The sequence below is a fragment of the Lepidochelys olivacea genome (assembly GCF_965140295.1).
Source record: "Lepidochelys olivacea isolate rLepOli2 genome assembly, chromosome: 15".
Taxonomy (NCBI): Eukaryota; Metazoa; Chordata; order Testudines; family Cheloniidae; genus Lepidochelys; species Lepidochelys olivacea.
In genome coordinates this window covers 30417021-30437940 of record NC_140425.1, presented here as the reverse complement: position 1 = coordinate 30437940, position 20920 = coordinate 30417021, and the positions used below count along the sequence as shown (strand labels likewise).

The 20920-nt window shown below is 47.6% G+C and overlaps 1 protein-coding gene across 1 annotated transcript in view; it reads right to left on the bottom strand.

Moving 5' to 3' along the window:
• WSCD2 (WSC domain containing 2) overlaps window positions 1–19598 on the bottom strand; it is a 131291-nt gene extending 111693 nt beyond the window's left edge. Inside the window, exon 1 of the mRNA XM_084649548.1 lies at window positions 19079–19598. The gene's annotated coding sequence lies outside the window, so the exon portion shown is untranslated. The remainder of the gene's footprint in view (window positions 1–19078) is intronic.
• Window positions 19599–20920: the final 1322 nt, after the last annotated feature.

Here is a 20920-nt window from a genome sequence, read left to right as displayed (position 1 = left end):
AAAGAAATCAGGGCCTACAGCAGGGTTACATCTTGCATTCAAGACTGGAAACAACGTTATTAATTATTATTATTATTATTGTCTGTACTGCAATAGTGCTTAGAGACACCCCCCCCATTGTGCTCGGTGCTGTACAAACACACAACAAAAGATGTACCCTGCCCCAAAGAGCTGACAGCCTAAATAAACATGCGTTTCTGCCTCTTTGTTACTTAGGGGAGAGGGGATGCATTGCTACTTCTTTGAGTGCCTAGAGCAGAGGTCCCCAAACTGTGGGGCATGCCCCCCCTGGGGGGGCACAGACGAAGGTTCAGGGGGGGCGCAGCTGGGGCCCGGGCCAGCCCCCACAGGGGCCAGGAAGGGAGCATGAAGCCCCTGCTGCCAGCCCGTGCCCGGGGCTCCCCAGCTCCGAGGGGGGGATGCGGATGGGGTAAGTGGGGGATGCAAGGTAGAAAGTTTCGGGACCACTGGCCTAGAGCACCATAGGCAATGCTTCCCCTGTGGCTGCTACATGCCAAAAGATCTATTCACATGATCTTTTCCCATAAGATATGTACCGACCCTGCACCTTGTCCTTGACACCAGAATTACACAATATCTGTAACAAACCAACTCCCCCCTCTTAGCAGGTGAGATGGAATGTTTCATAGCTTCTGCATTTTCTATAGTCTCCCAGGTCCGAGTTTTGTGCAATAGAATATTCCTTGCATGCGGTATGCATGGGGAAAGTACATGCGCCTACATACACTTAGGTAGAAAGTGGCTTTCGGAAAAGAAATGGCCCTTCTTTCTTATCTCTAAATGAATACACAGGTGGGTAACTGTGGGTGACTCGGTTCATACAAGGTGTATCATAAAGGCTCTTTGTGCTTTCCTTTGTCTTGTGCCTGCAAAAGATCAGCTTGCAATGCAAAGAATGCAACCGAGTTTGCTAGTAGGATGTTGTTACATTCCTACACCCAGAGTGGAAACCTGACACCTAACTGGGCTGCTTAATTCGGCAGACCAGCAAGCCCAGTGTCGGCCTCACACAGCCAGTGCGTAACGGACCAAATCCAGAAAGCTGCTGCAGGTGCACGGCAGCAATCAGGAAGTGACCCTAGGAGCGCGCTAACGATGAAGTGAGCTGTAGCTCATGAAAGCTTATGCGCAAATAAATTGGTTAGTCTCTAAGGTGCCACAAGTCCTCCTTTTCTTTTTGCGAATACAGACTCACACGGCTGTTACTCCGAATACTGTTTTAATATCACTGAACTAGCCCTTCTGGTTAATTCCAATACTTGCCTCATTCTCTGCTTGATTCTGCAATAGCTTTTCCTTAAATGTGATGCTCACTCACATGCTCCTGAGTGACACCCCCAAAAACTACAAAGACAGACACCTTTGCGAAAACAGCCGGCCAAGTAGGGCTCGTAATCAGTGACACCAAAACAAACATCCTTGAAACCCGGTCATCAAGCAGTAACGTTCCATTAAAAGGCAAAACCATCAAGAAACTAGAACAGTTCGTTTACCTGGGCAACATCACACTAGCCAGGGGAGACCTCAAGAAAGATGTGGCATGGAGGATAGGAAAGGCATCCACAGCATTCACTAAACTCAACAACGGATGGCAATCAAACCGGAGAATTTTCTACTCAGTCCTAACATACAGCTGCAAGGGCTGGAGATCTAGGAGATGTTAGATAGGAAACTAGATGCGTTTGAAAATAAGTAATTGGAAGGAGACACTATCACCAACTAAGAGACCTGAGAAATTGGAAGGAAGCATCGGGCATATATGGGGCATGTACTGCGGAAGCCAGCACACAGACTCCCACATGAAGCTGTCAAGTAGAAACCAACTGGTGTGAAGAGACAAGGATGCCCAAGAGAAACCTTCAGAAGACCCCCTAGCAGGGCGGGCAGAACAGTCGAGCTCAAAACCATATCACAGATGGAAGCAGCAGCCAATAACAAAGAGAGATGGAAGAGATTTGTTTCACCGCTGTGCTCCACCACTGGTGGGAGAAGGATGTAATAATAATCAATGCTTACTTAAAAGGAAGATCTGCCCTGAATTAGCCACCAAGTGAATCCAAGCCTGGCAATGTAAGAAAACTTTGCTCGCGAGGTGCCTAACCTCAGAAGGTTCCGGGTTTACTTTGAAGACGTACCCTAACACTCAAGTACTTTTTCGGAGCCTGTGCAGTCTGGAACTGTGGGATTTCAGTTCTGACGTCAGCCATAGCAAAGACATGCAGCAAGGATGTGTGAAATATGGGATGAAACGCAGGGCAGACATAGGAAATAGATGGTGAAATTCAACACGTGTGAAGAAACTGTTTCATTTGAATCAGTCCCATGCTATTGAATTTCTCCAGCAACCCAATGCCCCTCTTGTGCACAGCACTAGACATTGGCTGTAGGTATGTCTTCACGGACCAGTTAACCTGGGCTCCTACCTGGTTTTTAGCCCAAACCGCTACCATCCATACAGACAAACCTGTATGCTGGGTTTGGAGGTGCTTGAAGCCCAGGCTAGCTGGCTGGGGGTATGGGTTAGACCCCAGGCTCCCATTTAACTCAGGCTGGAACCCGCCCTCTTTGAAGTTAGGATGCAGGCTAAGTCACCCAAATGCTGGTCGTCCTCCAATGCCTTTCTCTGATTCCCTCCAAGGACAGACACGTTTTCCCACAATTGCCTGGGAAAGAATACTAGAGCATCTCAGCACAAAGAACCCTAGGATATGCCCCCAGACCTACAAGGGGAACCGCAGAAACAGTGAGGACATAGTAGATGTAAGTAGGGCCTTGCTGGGGCGGGAGAGGGGGATGCTCCCAACTGGGCTAGCTAACCCGGCCCTGGCTAACTGCAGTGAAGACAGACATAGCAGGGTGCCAAGCTGCAGGCTGAGGACAATGGACCTCCAGCTGTTACTCATTCACTCAGGAAGCAGCAGGAGAGGTTTGTTTGCCATGGCTGGTGGGGAAGAATGCAAAAGCAGCATCTGCTTCAAAAGCTTCCAGGCAACTCTGTTGTGTGGGTTATATTGAATTTTTCACACCGTCCCCCTGCTTTCTAGTTTGGGCCAGGACTGGAGGGGAGGTGCTGGTCTGCTACAAAGCTTGTTCTCAGGAGATCCAGCTCTGTAGGCACGAAGGGTCCCATTAAGGATCCAAGTTCAGCTATGAAATATTAACTAAAACGACTCTCTGACCTTATGATGTGCAGCCCTATTTAGGAAATAGCCCCACTGACCTCCTTATCCAGTCAGAGAAAGGAAACAGAAATATAAAGGGCCAGATTCTCCATGCTGCTCCAGCTGATCTGTGCCACTGTGGCAGTAACAAGAAGCCTTACAGCCGGATTCCCTTTGGGGTGGAAGGTTGATGTAGTGGCTCTGTGCAAACCTATCTCCATGCCCTGTGTAGGGGGTGTTGCCAGAGGTTGGGGGGTCCCTACACTCCAGCAATCCCCAGTAAAGTCCGAAAAGCCCTGGGGTGCTGCTTGCAGCTAGCACAACTGTGAGTGCTGGGAGAATGGCCTTTGCATACGGGACCCTTAGAATCATAGAATCATAGAATATCAGGGTTGGAAGGGACCCCAGAAGGTCATCTAGTCCAACCCCCTGCTCGAAGCAGGACCAATTCCCAGTTAAATCATCCCAGCCAGGGCTCTGTCAAGCCTGACCTTAAAAACCTCTAAGGAAGGAGATTCTACCACCTCCCTAGGTAACGCATTCCAGTGTTTCACCACCCTCATAGTGAAAAAGTTTTTCCTAATATCCAATCTAAACCTCCCCCACTGCAACTTGAGACCATTACTCCTCGTTCTGTCATCTGCTGCCATTGAGAACAGTCTAGAGCCATCCTCTTTGGAACCCCCTTTCAGGTAGTTGAAAGCAGCTATCAAATCCCCCCTCATTCTTCTCTTCTGCAGACTAAACAACCCCAGCTCCCTCAGCCTCTCCTCATAAGTCATGTGTTCTAGACCCCTAATCATTTTTGTTGCCCTTCGCTGGACTCTCTCCAATTTATCCACATCCTTCTTGTAGTGTGGGGTCCAAAACTGGACACAGTACTCCAGATGAGGCCTCACCAATGCCGAATAGAGGGGAACGATTACGTCCCTCGATCTGCTCGCTATGCCTCTACTTATACATCCCAAAATGCCATTGGCCTTCTTGGCAACAAGGGCACACTGCTGACTCTTATCCAGCTTCTCGTCCACTGTCACCCATAGGTCCTTTTCCGCAGAACTGCTGCCTAGCCATTCGGCCCCTAGTCTGTAGCTGTGCATTGGATTCTTCCATCCTAAGTGCAGGACCCTGCACTTATCCTTATTGAACCTCATCAGATTTCTTTTGGCCCAATCCTCCAATTTGTCTAGGTCCTTCTGTATCCTATCCCTCCCCTCCAGCGTATCTACCACTCCTCCCAGTTTCTTTGAGCTAAACCGAGCACAGGGCCTGAAGATTGCATGCCAGTCTCCCTTTCCGTGCATTGTAATTTGCTTTGCAATGGGCTGAATTTCATCAAGCTATCTACCTGCCCGAAGGTCTGGGTTTGGATTGTGTTCTGTTCCATTGCCTGCAATTCAATGCAAGCACATTGCATCCTGCCATACGATGAATGCACCTTGCAAGTGAAAAGGTGACTCATAAAGGAAAAAAGAAAATAGCCAGGTATATCCAGAATGTTATACAGGATACAATGTATTCAGATCAGACGGTTTAAAACAGCCAGGGTAACAGTAACACTGAAATCACTGTAATAATATAAATAAGAATGCATTAATTTACAATTCAAGCCAGGGCCAGCAACAGGTAACTGTAGACAGCCCTTTGTAATGTACCAATATATTACTGTATTACTATTTTAATTACCCAGTAACAACCACAAGCTGGTGTTATCTGACACTTTCCATTAGTGTTATCTTAGCTTACAGTACTTGGGTTTCCTTTAACAGGGCCTGAAAATGTCTCTGGAAAGAGCAAAGATTCTCTATCATTTTCTAAGAAGGGCTAATTGCATTAAACTAGCAACCTTCCACTGTGCTGCAGTGGACAACATCTTAGATCAATGTTTGTTTTCATTAATGTAAATGAATAACCATAATACAAATATAATATTAGCATGCTGGAATATGAAATTGCAAACAGGACAAGTCTCTCTGTCACATTAGCCGAAGAACAGCCTTCCTGCTTTCTCCAGCAAGCAGCAGAACAGAGCTTCACCAGAGCAGAATGTGTCCAAATTCTCCCCTACTGGAGAGGACAGTGTGTGCAGGTCTATGTTCCCAGGCCTGTTTCCACTTGCCCACACAGCAGATGCCTAGCTTTGTCAGCAATCCCAGTAAGCCTGCCTCACGAGAGAGGTGCACTCTGGGATGCAAGTGGAGAAGCGCTGTTTGTCATCTCCCTCTGATGGCATATGCTTCCCTGCAAGGGGGCTGCTTAGACCCAAATGGGAGCTCCTCAAATGAGGCAGCTATTGAATCAGATGGGCTGTCCGTCTGCATTTTTCCAGGCTTCGTGGTTTTCACGGTATCTACTCTGTAGGCCCGTTAGAATTTGCATGCACGTCGCATTACAGCTGGATCTCAATTGGGAGAGACTGTTGCTGGTTAAAGGATAAAGACAAAAACAGCATTTTGCAGAGTTGCCCCTAGTGTTTCTTCAGCTTTCTCTTGTCAGAAATGGTTTCCTTTACACAAGTTAAAAACTCCTTGGGTGAAATCCTGGTCACATCCAAGTTAATGGGAGTTTTGCCACTGCCAGGATTTCAGCCATATATATATAAAAATCCTGTAACTGACAAATGTAAAAACAGCCTGTGGAACCTTTCTCTACAATGTGGAATCAGCCCTGTAACAGGGTGACTCGCCCCGTTAGGGCTGGGGCTAGCCAGCCGATAGCAGAATAAGCCATGCCTGGGAGTGATCAGGGTGACTGCCCTATAAAGCACAGCAGAAGGCTGCAATGAAGGGGGAAGTTTGCAGAGTGAGGAAAAGTCCTACAGGGAAGACTCCAGGACCAGGGGAGCTGCCCCAGGCAGGGAGGACGGGGAAAGATCATGACTAAACAAGGGAGGGACTGCAAAGCTCTCCAGGCAGGAGGTCTGGGAGATACCTGTTGTATTAATTTAGATGGAATAAATGTCCCAACATAACCCAGTCACGGTCCAACATTAAACAGTGTTTTAGGGGATTGGTATCCAGAGACCCCAGCCTGCTCAGCACCATAGTGTCATCCCATATCTCCCAAAAAGCAGGGCTCATCCCTGTACTGTTAGCAGATATCCGGCTATACTGACGGTAAATACCAGTGCAATTGAATTTCCACACTGCCGAAAGGGAACCGATTCTGTATAGATCTAAGTACTTAGGTTGCCTCTTCACCTGAGCGCCTCCCAATTATTAATGTATTTATCTTCACAACGCCCCTGGGACCCCAATTTTACAGACAGGTTACTGAGGCATAGGGTGGACTAGGGCCTGGAATACACTAACCATTTAGATTGACAAATTCACACCCCTGAGCACCGTAGCCTGGCTGAACTCAGCTCTGGTGTACACGCAGTTGGCCAGCGGAAGCATTCTAGCTACTGCTGCTCAGGGAGGTGGATTACCTGCAGTAATGGAAAACCCCTGTCCACCGCTGTAGGATGCATCAACGCTATGGGTTTGCGGCAGCATAGCTACCAGCAGCCCCCATAGTGTAGACAAGCCCTAACTGACTTGCCAAGGGCACAAAGGAAATCTGTGACTGAGCCAGGGATTGGACCCTGGTCTTGAGCTCTAGGCCAAAGTCCTGCCGATATGACCGAGATGGAGACACGGGCCCAGATCCTCCAAGGTGCCACGCCCATTGATTTCAATGGGAGTTAGGTGCCTAAATACCTTTGAGGCCCTGGAGCCTGGTCTCACTCTTAGCCAGTACATTAGGCCTAGCAGTGGAATTATTGCCTGGGTCTCCAAGACGCTGGTGAGCACAGATATCTCATGCGCCCCCACATTGAGCCTCCTCAGCACCATGGCTACAGCACAAGTCTTGCTTTGGAGTGACTAGGTTCCATGTGTATTAATCAGACACCTACGCATGTTTCAGATGTTTACTGTGTATGGATGGTTGAGAGAACATCGTGCAGGCAGCGTTCCATCTGCCCGGGGGAGATCAGAGAGACAGCCCTCCTCCCTGACGGACAGACATCCTCAGCAAGGGAACCTCAGCGGCTATCCCAAGGAGCCCACGGCCTGTAAGATGATATGGTGAAATTCCTGGCCACTGCAGTCCCAGTGACGCCTTTGGCTGTCTTTCAAGGAGAGGATGAGCTGAGGCATCGCTGTTTAAAGCTGATGTAAAGGTCTCAATGTGGGAAGTATTGATGCAGAACGGCCAGCTGTGTTGCATCAAAGAGAGAATTTAGATTGCAGCAAGCAGTGGGCGTAGTGAACGCTGGACACTTGTGCAAGAAGTCAAGGCACAAGAGCAAATTGCTAAACCAAAATGAGACCATCAGCACACAGCAGTTAGGCATGCAGGCAAGCGGGAAGGAGGTGTTTATCTCTGTGAGATCTCACAGCCAGATCCACTTGGAGAAGAGAAGGCAAAGTCCTGAGGGGAGCTGGCAACCTGGGAGACGCCTCTGGACAGATTCCTTTGTAGAGGCAGTGAACAGTGCATGCTGGAGGGGGTCTGAGTCACTCAGTCTTCCCTCAGCAGCCAAGGAAAAGAAACCACTGGAAAAATCAGAGAAAAGGACAAGGGGCTGGCAGAAAACTGTGGCGAGAGACCAGGAAAAGAGCTGCCCTCCTCCAGCAATTGTTGCTATGAAAGAGGAGTGAGCCCAGGAACCGGAGGATGCTGGGAGGTGACATTGGTGGCTCACCGAGCGCTCCAGCACTCGGAGGGGTGAGTGTCTGCCCGTTTGCCTGGGCCACGAGCGTCAGAGTAACGTGTGCAGTAGACAGAGTACGTTAACGCTAGGCTAGCTCACAAGCAAGCCTCTTACACAGGGAGTCAGGACTGAGCTGGGCACCAGGTTAAACATGCTGTTTACTGTGTAACGGGCTCTGGTGGACTGGAAGCAAGAGGATTAAGAGAGAAGAGCCAGCATCTCCCTGACGCAACGCCAGAGCCAGCCGGGCAGGAAAGGATGTGGCAGGCTGCATCAGGGCCCACAGCAGGCAGGGCCAGGCCCCGGGCTAGCGGAGGAGGAGGAGAGCACTTTGGGGCAGAGTCAGCACCAGCAGCCAACCCACTGACAGCAGCAAGGTGGGCTAGAGCCCAGCCGTCAAACAGGCCGCACAGCACCATACGCCTCTAGATCGTTGTGTAAGGTTAGGCCTCAGACACCAGCTGGCTTGGTCGTTGGCCTAGTCATCGTATGTCAAGGCCAGCAGTAATGTCTCTGATATCTGGCCTCTAGCACTCAAGTTTGGCTAAGCGGGCGTGGGACTGGCTAGTCCCGGGTTCCCTTTAGTCTGGCTTTGTCATGATAGCGCATCCCAGAGGCCTTTACACAGCATTTCATTGTGTCATCCCTGGGACGGAGATGGGCAGACATAGGCTCCGCTGGTGGGATACTCACGAGAGGGCTGGGTTACACACCATGGTCAAAGAGTCATTGTACTGTATCTCCTCAGCCTCGAAGTGAAAGAAGCAGCCATAGAGAAACAGACCAGATCCTCAAAGGTATTTAAGCACCCATCGCCCAATGAAAATAGTTGGAGGATCTGGGCCCAAGGGTCTTCACCCTTCAGCTAGGGGTTTGCATTGCCCATGGCCATGGGCAGGCTATCTGGCTTTGAATGGCCTGCAGAACCCGCAGGGGGGTTACTCTTCAGTGCCAGACAGCCTGAGGTTTTCAAGACTTCTTGCTACAGTTTGTGAGGGATGAGTTGATCACTGAGCTGGCTCTGCCGGGAGACAGGCTACAAGAGCCGAAAGAGCTGACATCAGACTGCTCCCCGGGCTGCAGCGCAGACAGGTCCTGTGGTTAGATGTGTTAGAAGAGTTTAAAGCGAGAAGGGAACTGTCATTGTCACTACTGAAAACTCCCCAGGACACATTTTCCCAGGAAGAGATGGCAGCTCTCCCAGGGTACGCCTGACTATGCTCAAGTCCAATGTCAGATATCTGAGCAGATACGAAACGATAATTCTGTCTTTGTCAGGTCATCACGGTCAAGTTTCTAGAGGAAGAACCGATTGTGCTATGGAGATCGCACTCTTCAAGAGTATTGCCAGCTGGAAGGACATGATGGTGTCCTTGATTTCTATGAGGTGAAACCCAAGCATGTCAAATGTGGGCAAGGCCTTGATGGTAGACTTTCTGCTTGCTCCTTCAGTGCTGCGGTATGAACTTCAGCCTTTCGTTGCAGCTAGGGTGACCAGATGTCCCAATTTTATCGGGACAGTCCCGATTTTTGAGTCTTTTTCTTATATAGGCTCCTATTATCTCCCACCCCCCGTTCTGATTTTTCACACTTGCTGTCTGGTCACCGCAATGCTGAACACCTCCAACGAGTCAGAGAAATCAGGGATGTGAAGTCAGGGTATTTTCTCATTTCAATTGATTATTGTACACTGTATACGCTAGTCTTTGAACAGAGGTGGTGATCAACGGCATGCAGGCAAACCTGTCAGCCCAAACACCAGTGCTCAGTTCTGCCCCAGGGACTGACTTTAGTTAGATAGATTAAGGCAGAGAACAAACTTCCTTGCAGTTTGCAGCAAAACCTTTCCCCCTAAAAATTCACATCCCCACATTAGCAGCACAACATTTCTTCCAAGACTGAACATTTGCTCACACACTAAGAAAAATAGCATGTAAAATTATGTGTAAGAGTGCCCCCGCCCGGTGACTCCTTGCCATGACACTAGAATTGAGGGAGGGACAAAAGGTGGCTTCAAAAGACACCTTTGTCCCCTGCCACCTCAGACTTGCACCACGTGCTCCTTGGGTACACCATAGAATCAGGACCAGAAAGTAATGTAATATTGTGTGTATTAGAATGAATGAGGCAAAACTTGCATTGTCTAAGAACATAAGAGTGGCCACACTGGGTCAGACCAATGGTCCATCTAGGCCAGTATCCTGTCTTTCTACAGTGGCCAATGCCACATGCTTCAGAGGGAATGAACAGAACAGAGCAATTATTGAGTGATCCATCCCCTGTTGTCCAGTCCCAGCATTTAGCAGTCAGAGGCTTAGGGACACCCAGAGCATGGGGTTGCATCCCTGACCATCTTACATAATAGCCACTGATGGACATATCCTCCATGAACATATCTAATTCTTTTTTAAGCAGTCAGAGGCTTAGGGACACCCAGAGCATGGGGTTGCATCCCTGACCATCTTACATAATAGCCACTGATGGACATATCCTCCATGAACATATCTAATTCTTTTTTAAGCCCAGTTCTACTTTTGGCCTTCACAACATCCCCTGGCAAGGAGTTCCACAGGTTGACTGTGTGCTGTGTGTAGAAGTACTTCCTTTTGTTTGTTTTAAACCTACTGCCTATTCATTTCATTGAGTGACCCCTGGTTCTTGTGTTATGAGAAGGAGTAAATAACACTTCCTTATTCTCTTTCCCCACCCCAGTCATGATTTTATAGACGTCTGTCATCTCCGCCCTCAGTCGTCTCTTTTCCAAGTGGAACATCCCCAGTCTTTTTAATCTCTGCTCATACAGAAGCTGGTCCATACCCCTGTTCATTTTTGTTGCCCTTCTCTGTACCTTTTCCAATTCTAATGTATCTTTCTTGACATGGGGCGACCAGAACTCCATGCAGTACATGTGTACTGTGGGTTTATACAGTGGCATTATGATATTTACTGTCTTATTTATTATTTGCTGCCTAAATACTCTGGTTTCTCTTCAGATCATATACATCTTTCACCATATTGTCTAAATATCCAACAAAACTTCAAGGCAGCCTCATTCAGGAGCACCTACCTCCCCTACAGCTGGATACAGGTGGCCCCACCTCCCAAAAAAACACTTTGTTTCGGTTCTTTTCCCCAGCCTCTCTCTTAAACCATACACACCTGTGACCCAGCTGACCAGGGAGGGAAAACACTTGCACTGCAATTTTATATTGGGAACTGTGTCTCTGCAACAGGTCACGTGACCTGTGCAGCGTTGCCAACTCTTGCTGTTTTATCGCAAGTCTCGCGCGTGGTTGGATGTTTTTCTGAAAGCCCCAGTTCCTGGATTCATGTGACTAGGGGAGACGCTCAGCTGCCGTTTTAAATAAAGGACATTTCTAGCCCAGAGAAGCTTAAAACCGTGACTCAGGTGCACCCTAAAGGTCGAGAAATCAGAAAAGGAATAAAGTGAGCCCCAATTTTTTTAATTCGTCATTTCTAAGTAAATGTCATGATTTTTGGAGGACTGACTCATGGTTTTTTGATGCTTGGAGTTGGCAATACTGCACCTATGGGGTCCACTCAAACAGTTTGGACCTGGACTATTAAATATTGAACGCTCATAATAATAATACCTAGCTCTTAGGTAACACCGACAGACCGCGGTCATCTGTGGGCAGGATTCAACTTGGGATCTCTGGAGCTAAATTCATGAGCCTCTTCTGCATGAGCTAAAAGCCACGTAGCTCTTAGCGAAGGCTGTAGCAGACTCTTTCATCTCTAAGTGGTCTTGGTTCCACTAGAGGAGACAGAACACCACACCCAAGAGGTGTGTGGGTTACGCTCGCATAGGCCTTCCCATCTGTAGATCTCAAAGTGATTTACGACAGAGGTGAGGATCATTTTATAGGTGGGGACTGCTGAGGCACGGAGCCGTGACGTGACTTGTCCAAGGTCATGCAGCAGGCTCGCAATAGAACCCAGCAATTCTGCTCTTGCCACTAGGCCACAATGCTTCACAGCAAACTGCCGGCAAACAAACTACAGACCAAGTCCTTTTCCCAGACACTATGTTCAAATAACAAATAAATTCAAGATCTGGTCTGGTCTGATCTGCTCTTGACCAAAAAAAAAGACACTTTTAAAAAATGCATCTTGAATTAGTCCCCTCAACTGCGATACATCTCTAGCACGCAGTCTAGTTAGGCTGCAATGATTACCGCAGGTGTGAACCTTGCCCAAGGCAGTCGGACCAACTCTCCCATTGGATTCATTATTTAAAGACTGATCTCTCTTGGGTGGGGTGGAGCTAGCTGTCTGTTCTTAACCTAGCATAAAGAGGCATTACAGTGTCAAGCTTTCTAGTAATGATACTTTCCCCTTCTGCGGCCTGGCCGATTGGAGACACTGGCTGAATCAAATCCAGTCTCACCTGACAGTAATTCAGACTTAAAGAACATGTGTGTGTGGGGGGGGAACCCCAGCACCCCAATCCCCTTGGTCAATCTGATCAGCTGTTAACACATTGGGTGACATGGGAGAGAGATGGCTATATCAATGCTCTACAAACTTTTATGACCAAAGTTCCATTCATCGTCCGGGGCGTTTGAGTAGCAGAGACTTCAAAGCAGCTGTTCGTGGTTCCCAGATGACACGGTCAGTGCTACGTCTCAGGACTGCTCTGAAGTACACCCGCCGGCTATGGCCCAGAAGGGGCTGTTCACCAGCTGGGAATCACCAGAGCACAGTGGCCTTCTGCCCTCCTCCCTGACCCAACTCTCATGCCAGCAGCTGGAAGGGCAGGACCCCAAAGGAATACCTGGAAGATCTGGCTGCTTGCTGATCCCTTTGCTTGCATCACCAGAATGGCGCAAAGGGCCCCTCGCGGAGGAGAGATCCTGACCCTCAAAGTGGAAATGACGCCTGGTTATAGCAAGAAAGTTGAATACAAGGATGTGTTGCTAGCATCACCAGGGTGGATGGAGTAGATCTGTTTTTTAACTAGGAGCCAGGGCCCATTGCTCCCTTGGCATTCTTTTTGCTGGGTCAGCAGCCTGCTTGCGTTTAGCAGGCTGCAGAAGAGAGAGAGAGAGTGGCCTTTACCTTTAACTGAGGGTAGGCAATGTAGAAATACAGGCAAACAGAGCTGAAAAATGGAGGTCATTCTAGCCTGGCTTGTTATCCCTTTTTCTGGGTTAATGGACACATTGCTGGATTCTGAGCCATTGCACCATTCCCTGCAAATCTCTTGCTTTCTGACTTAAAATATCCAGATAGAATTCTGAAGCTTTCCAAATTCCCTCCTCCCTACAGGAAGGGAACAATCTGGGGGGTTATTTTTGCAGGACCTCAGTGTTATTTGATGCAATTCACCCCACAGGGCACACGAACCCCCTTAATGCTCCAGGTTTGTAAATACAAATACTGACTGTTTTAATGATGAAAAAAATGACAAAGTCAAGGACAGATTCTTATAAAATACACCTGGATTCCTATAACGTGAAAACTTGGTTCTATTTTATATAGGTTATATGAGAAATACATATGCAGCCAGATCCTCAGCTGGTGTCAATTGTCATAGGCCCATCAATTGACCTATGACAATTTATACCAGCTGCAGATCAGACGCATGCTTTATAGACATCAGGAATCAAGGAGCAGCACCCTAATATGGAACTGACAACAAAACAGAAGTCTAATTTCTGGTGTTCACTTTAAGACCTAATGCTGAAATCAAGCCACTAATGTGTATCTAAAAATAACATTGTTTTGTTGAGCAAACCTTGGGCAAGTTGGAGTATTGGACTTTATTACTAAGGAAGGGGAGTAAGCCATTTAATGGAAGTTCCAGTAGAAGATTGTGGAAGATTTTGGTTAATTCAGCTTCCTACCAGGTAGTAGATGATAAATCCCTTTCAGTAATCATTGAAATGTTCCTCCTTAAGACTGCATGTGAAGGTCAAATGAGTGGTGTCTCCAATTGACCCCAAACCTCTCCAAGTGGAAAGGAGACAAAACTAATCTCACCTATAAAACCTCACTTCTCTAGTTCTCAGACGCAGAGTCTTTCCCCAGATTTCAGTAATCTAAGATTATGAACAGCACTGTGCAAGCAAAAATACCATTTCAAGCAGGAGACGTTCTTTTTATCAGTGTTCTTAAAACTAAAGTAATCAGAAGAAGAGTTTCTTACAGACTAGATTTTTCTTTAAAAAAAAAAAGAGTATTTTGGCTACTACTCGAGTGTAGCAGACCTAACAACGTGTCAAGTTGCCTTCGGTTTAAGGACCACTGTGAGTGAGAGTCTAGTTTAGCCCCGTGTTTTTGTTGTTAGAAGAGATTCATGATGGTGATGAATCAGAAGATTTGATGGTGCATGACCCTGAAAGGAAAAGGCATCACTCACAATGACATATTGATGAGTGGTCCAATTGGGTTCTTTTGCTAATGAATGTGCACTTTTAAATGTATTTAATTGAGATACAACATGAAGAGAAAGAGTGTGCAATTGCTGCACAAAAAAGAATTTCTTTATTAAATATATTGTAAGAAATCTGCGGCCACCACAGAGCCTTATATTCATTACTGTGCTTCGCACCAGGGATCGAACTCCTCCAAAAGTACCCGGCCCTGCTACTGGAGATAACAGGGCCCTAGGTGAGCAGTTCTGATTGCCTCCAATACAGGGCTCCTGCATGTTAGAATGTCGATCACCTTCTTTTCTTGGTAAACAAAGCACCTGAAATCCAGGGGAGTTCAAATCTCATCTTTAGCACCATTCCAAAAACTCTGGCCACACGTTTAAGATGGCTTCCAAATAAGCCCTATTTTTGCACTAAAAGCTTGCACACTGTAGTGATGTATGGAAGTGGGCCTCTTTGCTAATGCACAACAAAATGGGGAGAGAAGGAGATCCAGTTTTGGAAGAAATTTGTATTTTTTATGACTCCTTCTGACATCCACTAAGTTTGGATTTCTATCTCATCTAAAATACAACTCCAACAGCACAGTGCCAGCTATTACCACGGTAGGGCTTTTGTCTAGTACTGACTCAGACGCATCCTGGATAATATGTGGGATCTTCCTAGTGGTCTCCTATCCAAGCATTAACCTAGTCCACCCCTACATAGCCTAGAAGATTTGACAAGGTTAAAGTTTTCAGTGGTAAGGCAGCAGGATCTGCAGGCCACCTTTCCCTATGGAGTGAGGTGGGGTATCTCCAACTCCTGGTTACTAGAGCTTTATAGCACCCCAGGCTGGCACGACTGTAACATGCAATCATTATTTATTAAATCTAGATAAGAGGCCAGGTTCACTGCCTGGGTTCCATCAGGGCTGGTAGTGGAAACTGCATCTGAAAGGGAGTCACAGTAACCCGTCTTTTGTGGGGGCCCTGAAGCTGACTTATGCAATGCAGAAAGGAACCACGATACTACAGGGACCAGTTAGATCATTGCATCTCCTCATCAGCCTCCATCAGATGGGGCCAGCTGGAGTTGAAAGCTGCTCTCTCCCAGCAGAAGGCAACAGAGAGATTGTGGCGGGGCTCCCCCAGGGAGTGAATTCCCCTTCTCTGCAGCTGCTCTTCAGGTACACAGAGGTGCAAATTTGCACCCACAGGGGGTACTCAAGCCCTGCTTGTGTGCCTGAGCCACCTGAGAGTTGCTGTGAATCCTTTGCAGCACGATGTGATGTACTGGCGGGATGAGACCCAGTGGGGTGCTTAGCAACTGACAGTTTCTTCTCCTGATTTGTTTATTTAAGCAAAGCAAATTCATTCTAATTAGAAATCTTTATGCCAAGGTGTTGCTCTGTATCTTGGGCTGCCTGTTTCCCCGATGCACTTAATCAAATTATACCTGAGCTTTCAGCGCCCATGAGTTTATTCAGCAATTCCTATTAAATTGGGGCTTCTTGCAAAGAGGAGCTGGAAGAATGGCATGGGAGAGAGCCACGGAGTACCGCGTGCATCAGAGCATCGCCTCGAGCAGGTCCAGTGCAGCGCTGTCCCACATTAACTAGCTGAAAAAACACCAGGTTAGAGCATTTGTCAATTACAGTCAGGCAGCAAGAGATGCCCAAGCTGCAGGGATTATTCACTTTGGAAAATGAGTATGTCCAGGAATGCTAAGCCACAAGGTTCAACCAGTACCAGCTGACTGCCTTGCATGACACACACACAGATACGTGACCACCAGGCAGCAGACTGTACATATCACAGCAGCCCCCTCCGTGTCCATCCAGGGGTTTCACTGAGTTTATATCAATTTGTACCAGGCACAGGCCCAAACGAAAATCTGAGCTCAGACGCCTCTAATCCCTGAAGAAGTTCAGATTCAGACCGGAGCATCATGCCTCTGTCTCTACAGTCGGGCAAATCAGAACCAAACAAACCTGAAATTTGGGGACACAGACCTGGATCCAACATAGTTGCTCAGGCTCACCTCCAGCACTGTCCAAATTGTGCCAGAAGTTTTCTCTCCTCGCTGACAAGTGACTTTAACTTTAACAAGCCCATGCAAACAGCTGGGCTGGTGGCCAGGCCCTGAACTGCCCTGGAAGCAACCTCAAACCTTGTGGAGCAAGGGGTGTATCTAGCAATACGAAATGTAGGCACTCACCAGCCAATCTACCCCCTTTCCACTGCACCCCAGAGTAACAGGCTAATGCACCCTACCTGGGCATTAACACAGTAGCTGCCAGTTGTTAAAGAGGAGTCCAGGGCTGATTCTGATATCTCATTTTCACCAGCTTTCCAGTCACTTCAGAGGAGTTACTCCAGATAGACACCATTCTGAGATCAGAATCGGGCCCCTAATGTGTTTTGATTAAGGCCTGAGGAAGACCAAAAAGTAAAGCGGTTTGTTCGCCACCAGAAAGGTCGCTCCCATGAAAAGTGAAATTTCATGTCCCTGCCTGCAGGCCCTCCTGCTGTCTCCACCCATGTCACAGACTGGTACCCTGGGCTTCTGCAGGTGGCATGCTACCTCCCCATCTCGTATCTGCTTGCTACAAAGCGGGAGGAGACTAGCTGCCTTCCTGCTGCGTGGCGAGAGCTGGGATCCCAGCTCTGGCTGTAGCATATGGGTAAGTGGTGAAATGGCAATAGCAAATGACAGAGAACATGAACCCCCTTGATCCCTATTTGGCAGTAATGGGTTAAGGATAAAAATGTCCAGGTGGATCATACACACAGGACCTGAAGCCCGTTCTCTGCGGGGAGATCAATTGTAACATCGCAGAGTCGGTCTCAGAACATGCAGCCCCAGCCATCAGACCTGGCCTTAGTGTTTCTTGGACCAGCCATGGCTACAGGGCCAACTCCTGCAGGCCTTACACAGGAAAACCTCCTCTTGAAGTCATTGGGAAGATTGCCTGGATGTGCCTGGAGCAAAAACGGTGGCCGTTCACCTTTAGGGAGAAGACAGCTCCCGTGTCTCATGCCCTTGCTGGGAGTGAAGAGGACAAGGGTTCATGTATGATTTCCGGGGGACCTTCAGTGCAGAATGCAAGACAAGGCAAGTGGTTGGGACCTTTACAACTGTACTGGAGACATATAGAGACAACAGAGACAACCCTGCAATTTGCCGGGGCGGGAAGTAGATGCTCTTCTATCTCGCATTTCTCCAAGGCTATATTTTTTGGCTCCCTAGGGTCAGACAGACATAACGCTCTAACCTTACATATCAGCATAGCTTCCCAGTGCTTTGCCCAAAACTTGGAGGAAAATGTTCTTTCACAGCACAGTTCTTGCCCTCTCCTGAGCACTGAACTGCATTTGCCATAAATAATAACAACCATCAATGGCAGATGAATGGAGGGCCAGCCACTCATTTGCAATGTAGCTTGTCAAGCTAGTTTTTTCACGAATCATACAAAAGGGGCTGCCTATTAAAACAATAGCTCAGCAAAACTCTAGTGGAACTCAGAGGGAAAGACTCTTCCATTTGCAATAAGAGCAAAGGGATTAATTTGGGGATGATGCTTCCAGACAGGTGGTCCCTGTAGAACCCTGTTCATGTTTTGTTAAAATAATCTGAGCAGAGTAAACCAGCAAGTGGAGATTCCCCAGTTTACAGCTGCCAATGGTGCCATAAGGAGCAATCTGGACTGGAAGGGTCACTGAAGTGTATCCGACATCTCATGCTTCCAAGGGCTCCAGCCGGCTTTTTAAGCATCTCTGCTCTCTGCCCTACAACATACTACCCTCTTGCCTCACCTCAGTCTCGTCCCTTCTCCAAAGTTTGCCCATCCAAATATTTCAGTTCAAACCCATGATGGGCTTACTGCATTTGCAGAGAAAGTTTATTAAATCGTGCCCCTTTGGAAGAAGCAGAGACTTCCTTTTATTTATTTTTTTCTAATCTTAGGCTCAAGGTAACCTTCATATTATTATTTAACTGTCTGCTCACTATCCCCTTTTTCTTAATGTATATATTTAAAAAATTCTAAGAAGTTATCAGCCGGGACGCAGAATGAATCAGGAAAGTTCATTTGAAAGGATTACCAGTTTTTTCCAATTTCCCATGCTGCGAATGTTCCTGCACAAAGTCTAAGGAGAGAGATTTTTTTTCCCCCTTCTCCAAGTCTAGGAGCCCTTTTTAAACCAGCAGGATATGGTGAGAAATCATGGACAATAATAGAATTATTAACACCTCCCTGCAAAGGATCTTTAACCCTTTCAGAGCCAGGAAGCTCTCACATATCGATTTCTAACTTAATTACACAGACAGCATAAAACGCTCGTTATAGATTAACAAATGATTTGTCTCCTCTCCTTCCCCACTCTCAGCTTTGAGAAGCAGAAACAGACACTCAGGTCATTTCCAGTGTGGCGTTTTTTTGTTTTAAATGGGGACAACTGTGAGTAGAAATGCAATTGTCTGTCCATCATTTGTCACGTTCGGCATTTTTAATAAGGTCCTGAAAGCATCTCCCGTACGGCTAAATGCAGATGGGGGAAGATAACGGAGCAAATTCCCCTTCCAAAGAGCAGCTTATTGGCAGCCCAAAGTGAAACTTTGTCAGTAACCCTCTGGCCTCTGGTAATCCCTGTAACCCGGCCTCTCCTGCTTCCCCGCAATAGCCTTATGTACATTTTTTTGGCAAACAATCTTCTGTTAATGCTTTCAGCATTAAAAATAAAATAAAAGAAGCCATCTCTCCATCAGCCCGAGCATAACCAGCCCCAGCACGGCTCACTTTCCTCTCCCCTTACCTGAGCGCTGTGCAGTCACTTCAAAACTCCACAGAGGTCAGTTGCCAGGGCGCCAGCTTCCTCCCCTCCGGGTTAAGTCCACGGCTGCTTTGTGTGCCCCCTTGGTCCTTCCAACAGCATTGTACAGGATCTGCCTTTGCTACCGGGACCCTCTCTTTCCACTCGCCGCCCTGCTCAGAAGGGCATTTGCTTTGCGTTCCACCAAGGCGCCAGCAAAGTAAGCGTGTGCAGGAGGGAGTGACCGTCCCCCCAAATGCAGCAGCCCCAGCCTGTGTGTGTGTGTGTCTCAGAGTCCGCGTCTCCAGGAAGGATGGCAGCGCTGGAGTAGCTGTCACTGCAATTCCCCCTCATGCAACCTAGACGGAGGCTTCCCAGAATCTCTGTCCATCCTGCCACTCCTGCTTTCCCCCGGGATGCTTTTCATGCCAACCGCTGCCTCTGATGTCACTGGCTGGGGGGGGGAAGGGGGGAAAGCCTTGCCCTGTAGCTAAGATTCCAGCTACTGGTGCAGTTGAGGCTTTCTGAGCTCCGTTACTTAACATCTCTATCCAGCTCTCCTTGCTGCAGCTGCACACTGCTATTTGCAGGCCTATAGCACTGCCTACTGCTTAACTCCTTAAATGCCATCTTTCCACTTTTCTAATGGGGTGGCTGTTGCTTCTAGATCCCCCCCCCCACCCCCACGCTTCTGTTTATTCACGCTCCTCTGCCCCCAGAAAAAGCACACCCAGGCAGCCAGCGTTAAAAAGGTCACTTGGAATGCACGGTCACAGATGGAAAATGCTCCCTAGAACGGAGCAATGCACACACAAACACAGAGCCCGCGCAGAGCTGGGATGGCTCAAAGGGGGCCAAAAGTGGGCTGGAGTTTGCAGCAGCAACCTGCAATTATTGTTATTGTTTGTGTTAGTGTAATGCTTGGGGGTCCTAATTATAGGCCAGCAGCCCATTGTGCTTGGTGCTGTACGAATGTAGAACAAAAGATGGTCCCTGCCCCCAAAAGCTTGCAATCACTACCATTATATTTTGGCAACATAACACTCACTATTATGTGCAATTATATCAGATTCCACTATATGCGCGTTTTCCCTTGTTCCAGTTTGCAGGCCCCCATTGACTGCCATGGCTTATTTACCAAATGTCACCAGGAAACAAAAAACTTTGTGACAGGAGTAAAGAAAAAGAAAGAAACCCTTTGCTGGTTGTAGTTTGTGTCTCCCAGATAAACACCCAGGGCATGCATGGCTCTAGTTACATACACAGTACAGGCTTTGGATTATTTTTGAGATTGATTATTATTTAATATTTCTATTGCGGTACCCCCAACAGGGCAGCAAGGTGAGGACCCCACCATGTATGCAGCTGCACATCTAGATAATAAAGGAAGGCCCTCCCCTAAAGAGTTGGCAATCTAAAAGTTTCAGAGTAACAGCCATGTTAGTCTGTATTCGCAAAAAGAAAAGGAGTACTTGTGGCACCTTAGAGACTAACCAATTTATTTGAGCATGAGCTTTCGTGAGCTACAGCTCACTTCATCAGATGCATATCGTGGAAACTGCAGCAGACTTTATATACACACAGAGACCATGAAACAATACCCCCTCCCACCCCACTGTCCTGCTGGTAATAGCTTATCTAAAGTGATCATCAGGTGGGCCATTTCCAGCACAAATCCAGGTTTTCTCACCCTCCATCCCCCCACACCCCCAGAAATCCAGAAAACCTGGATTTGTGCTGGAAATGGCCCACCTGATGATCACTTTAGATAAGCTATTACCAGCAGGACAGTGGGGTGGGAAGAGGTATTGTTTCATATTCTCTGTGTATATATAAAGTCTGCTG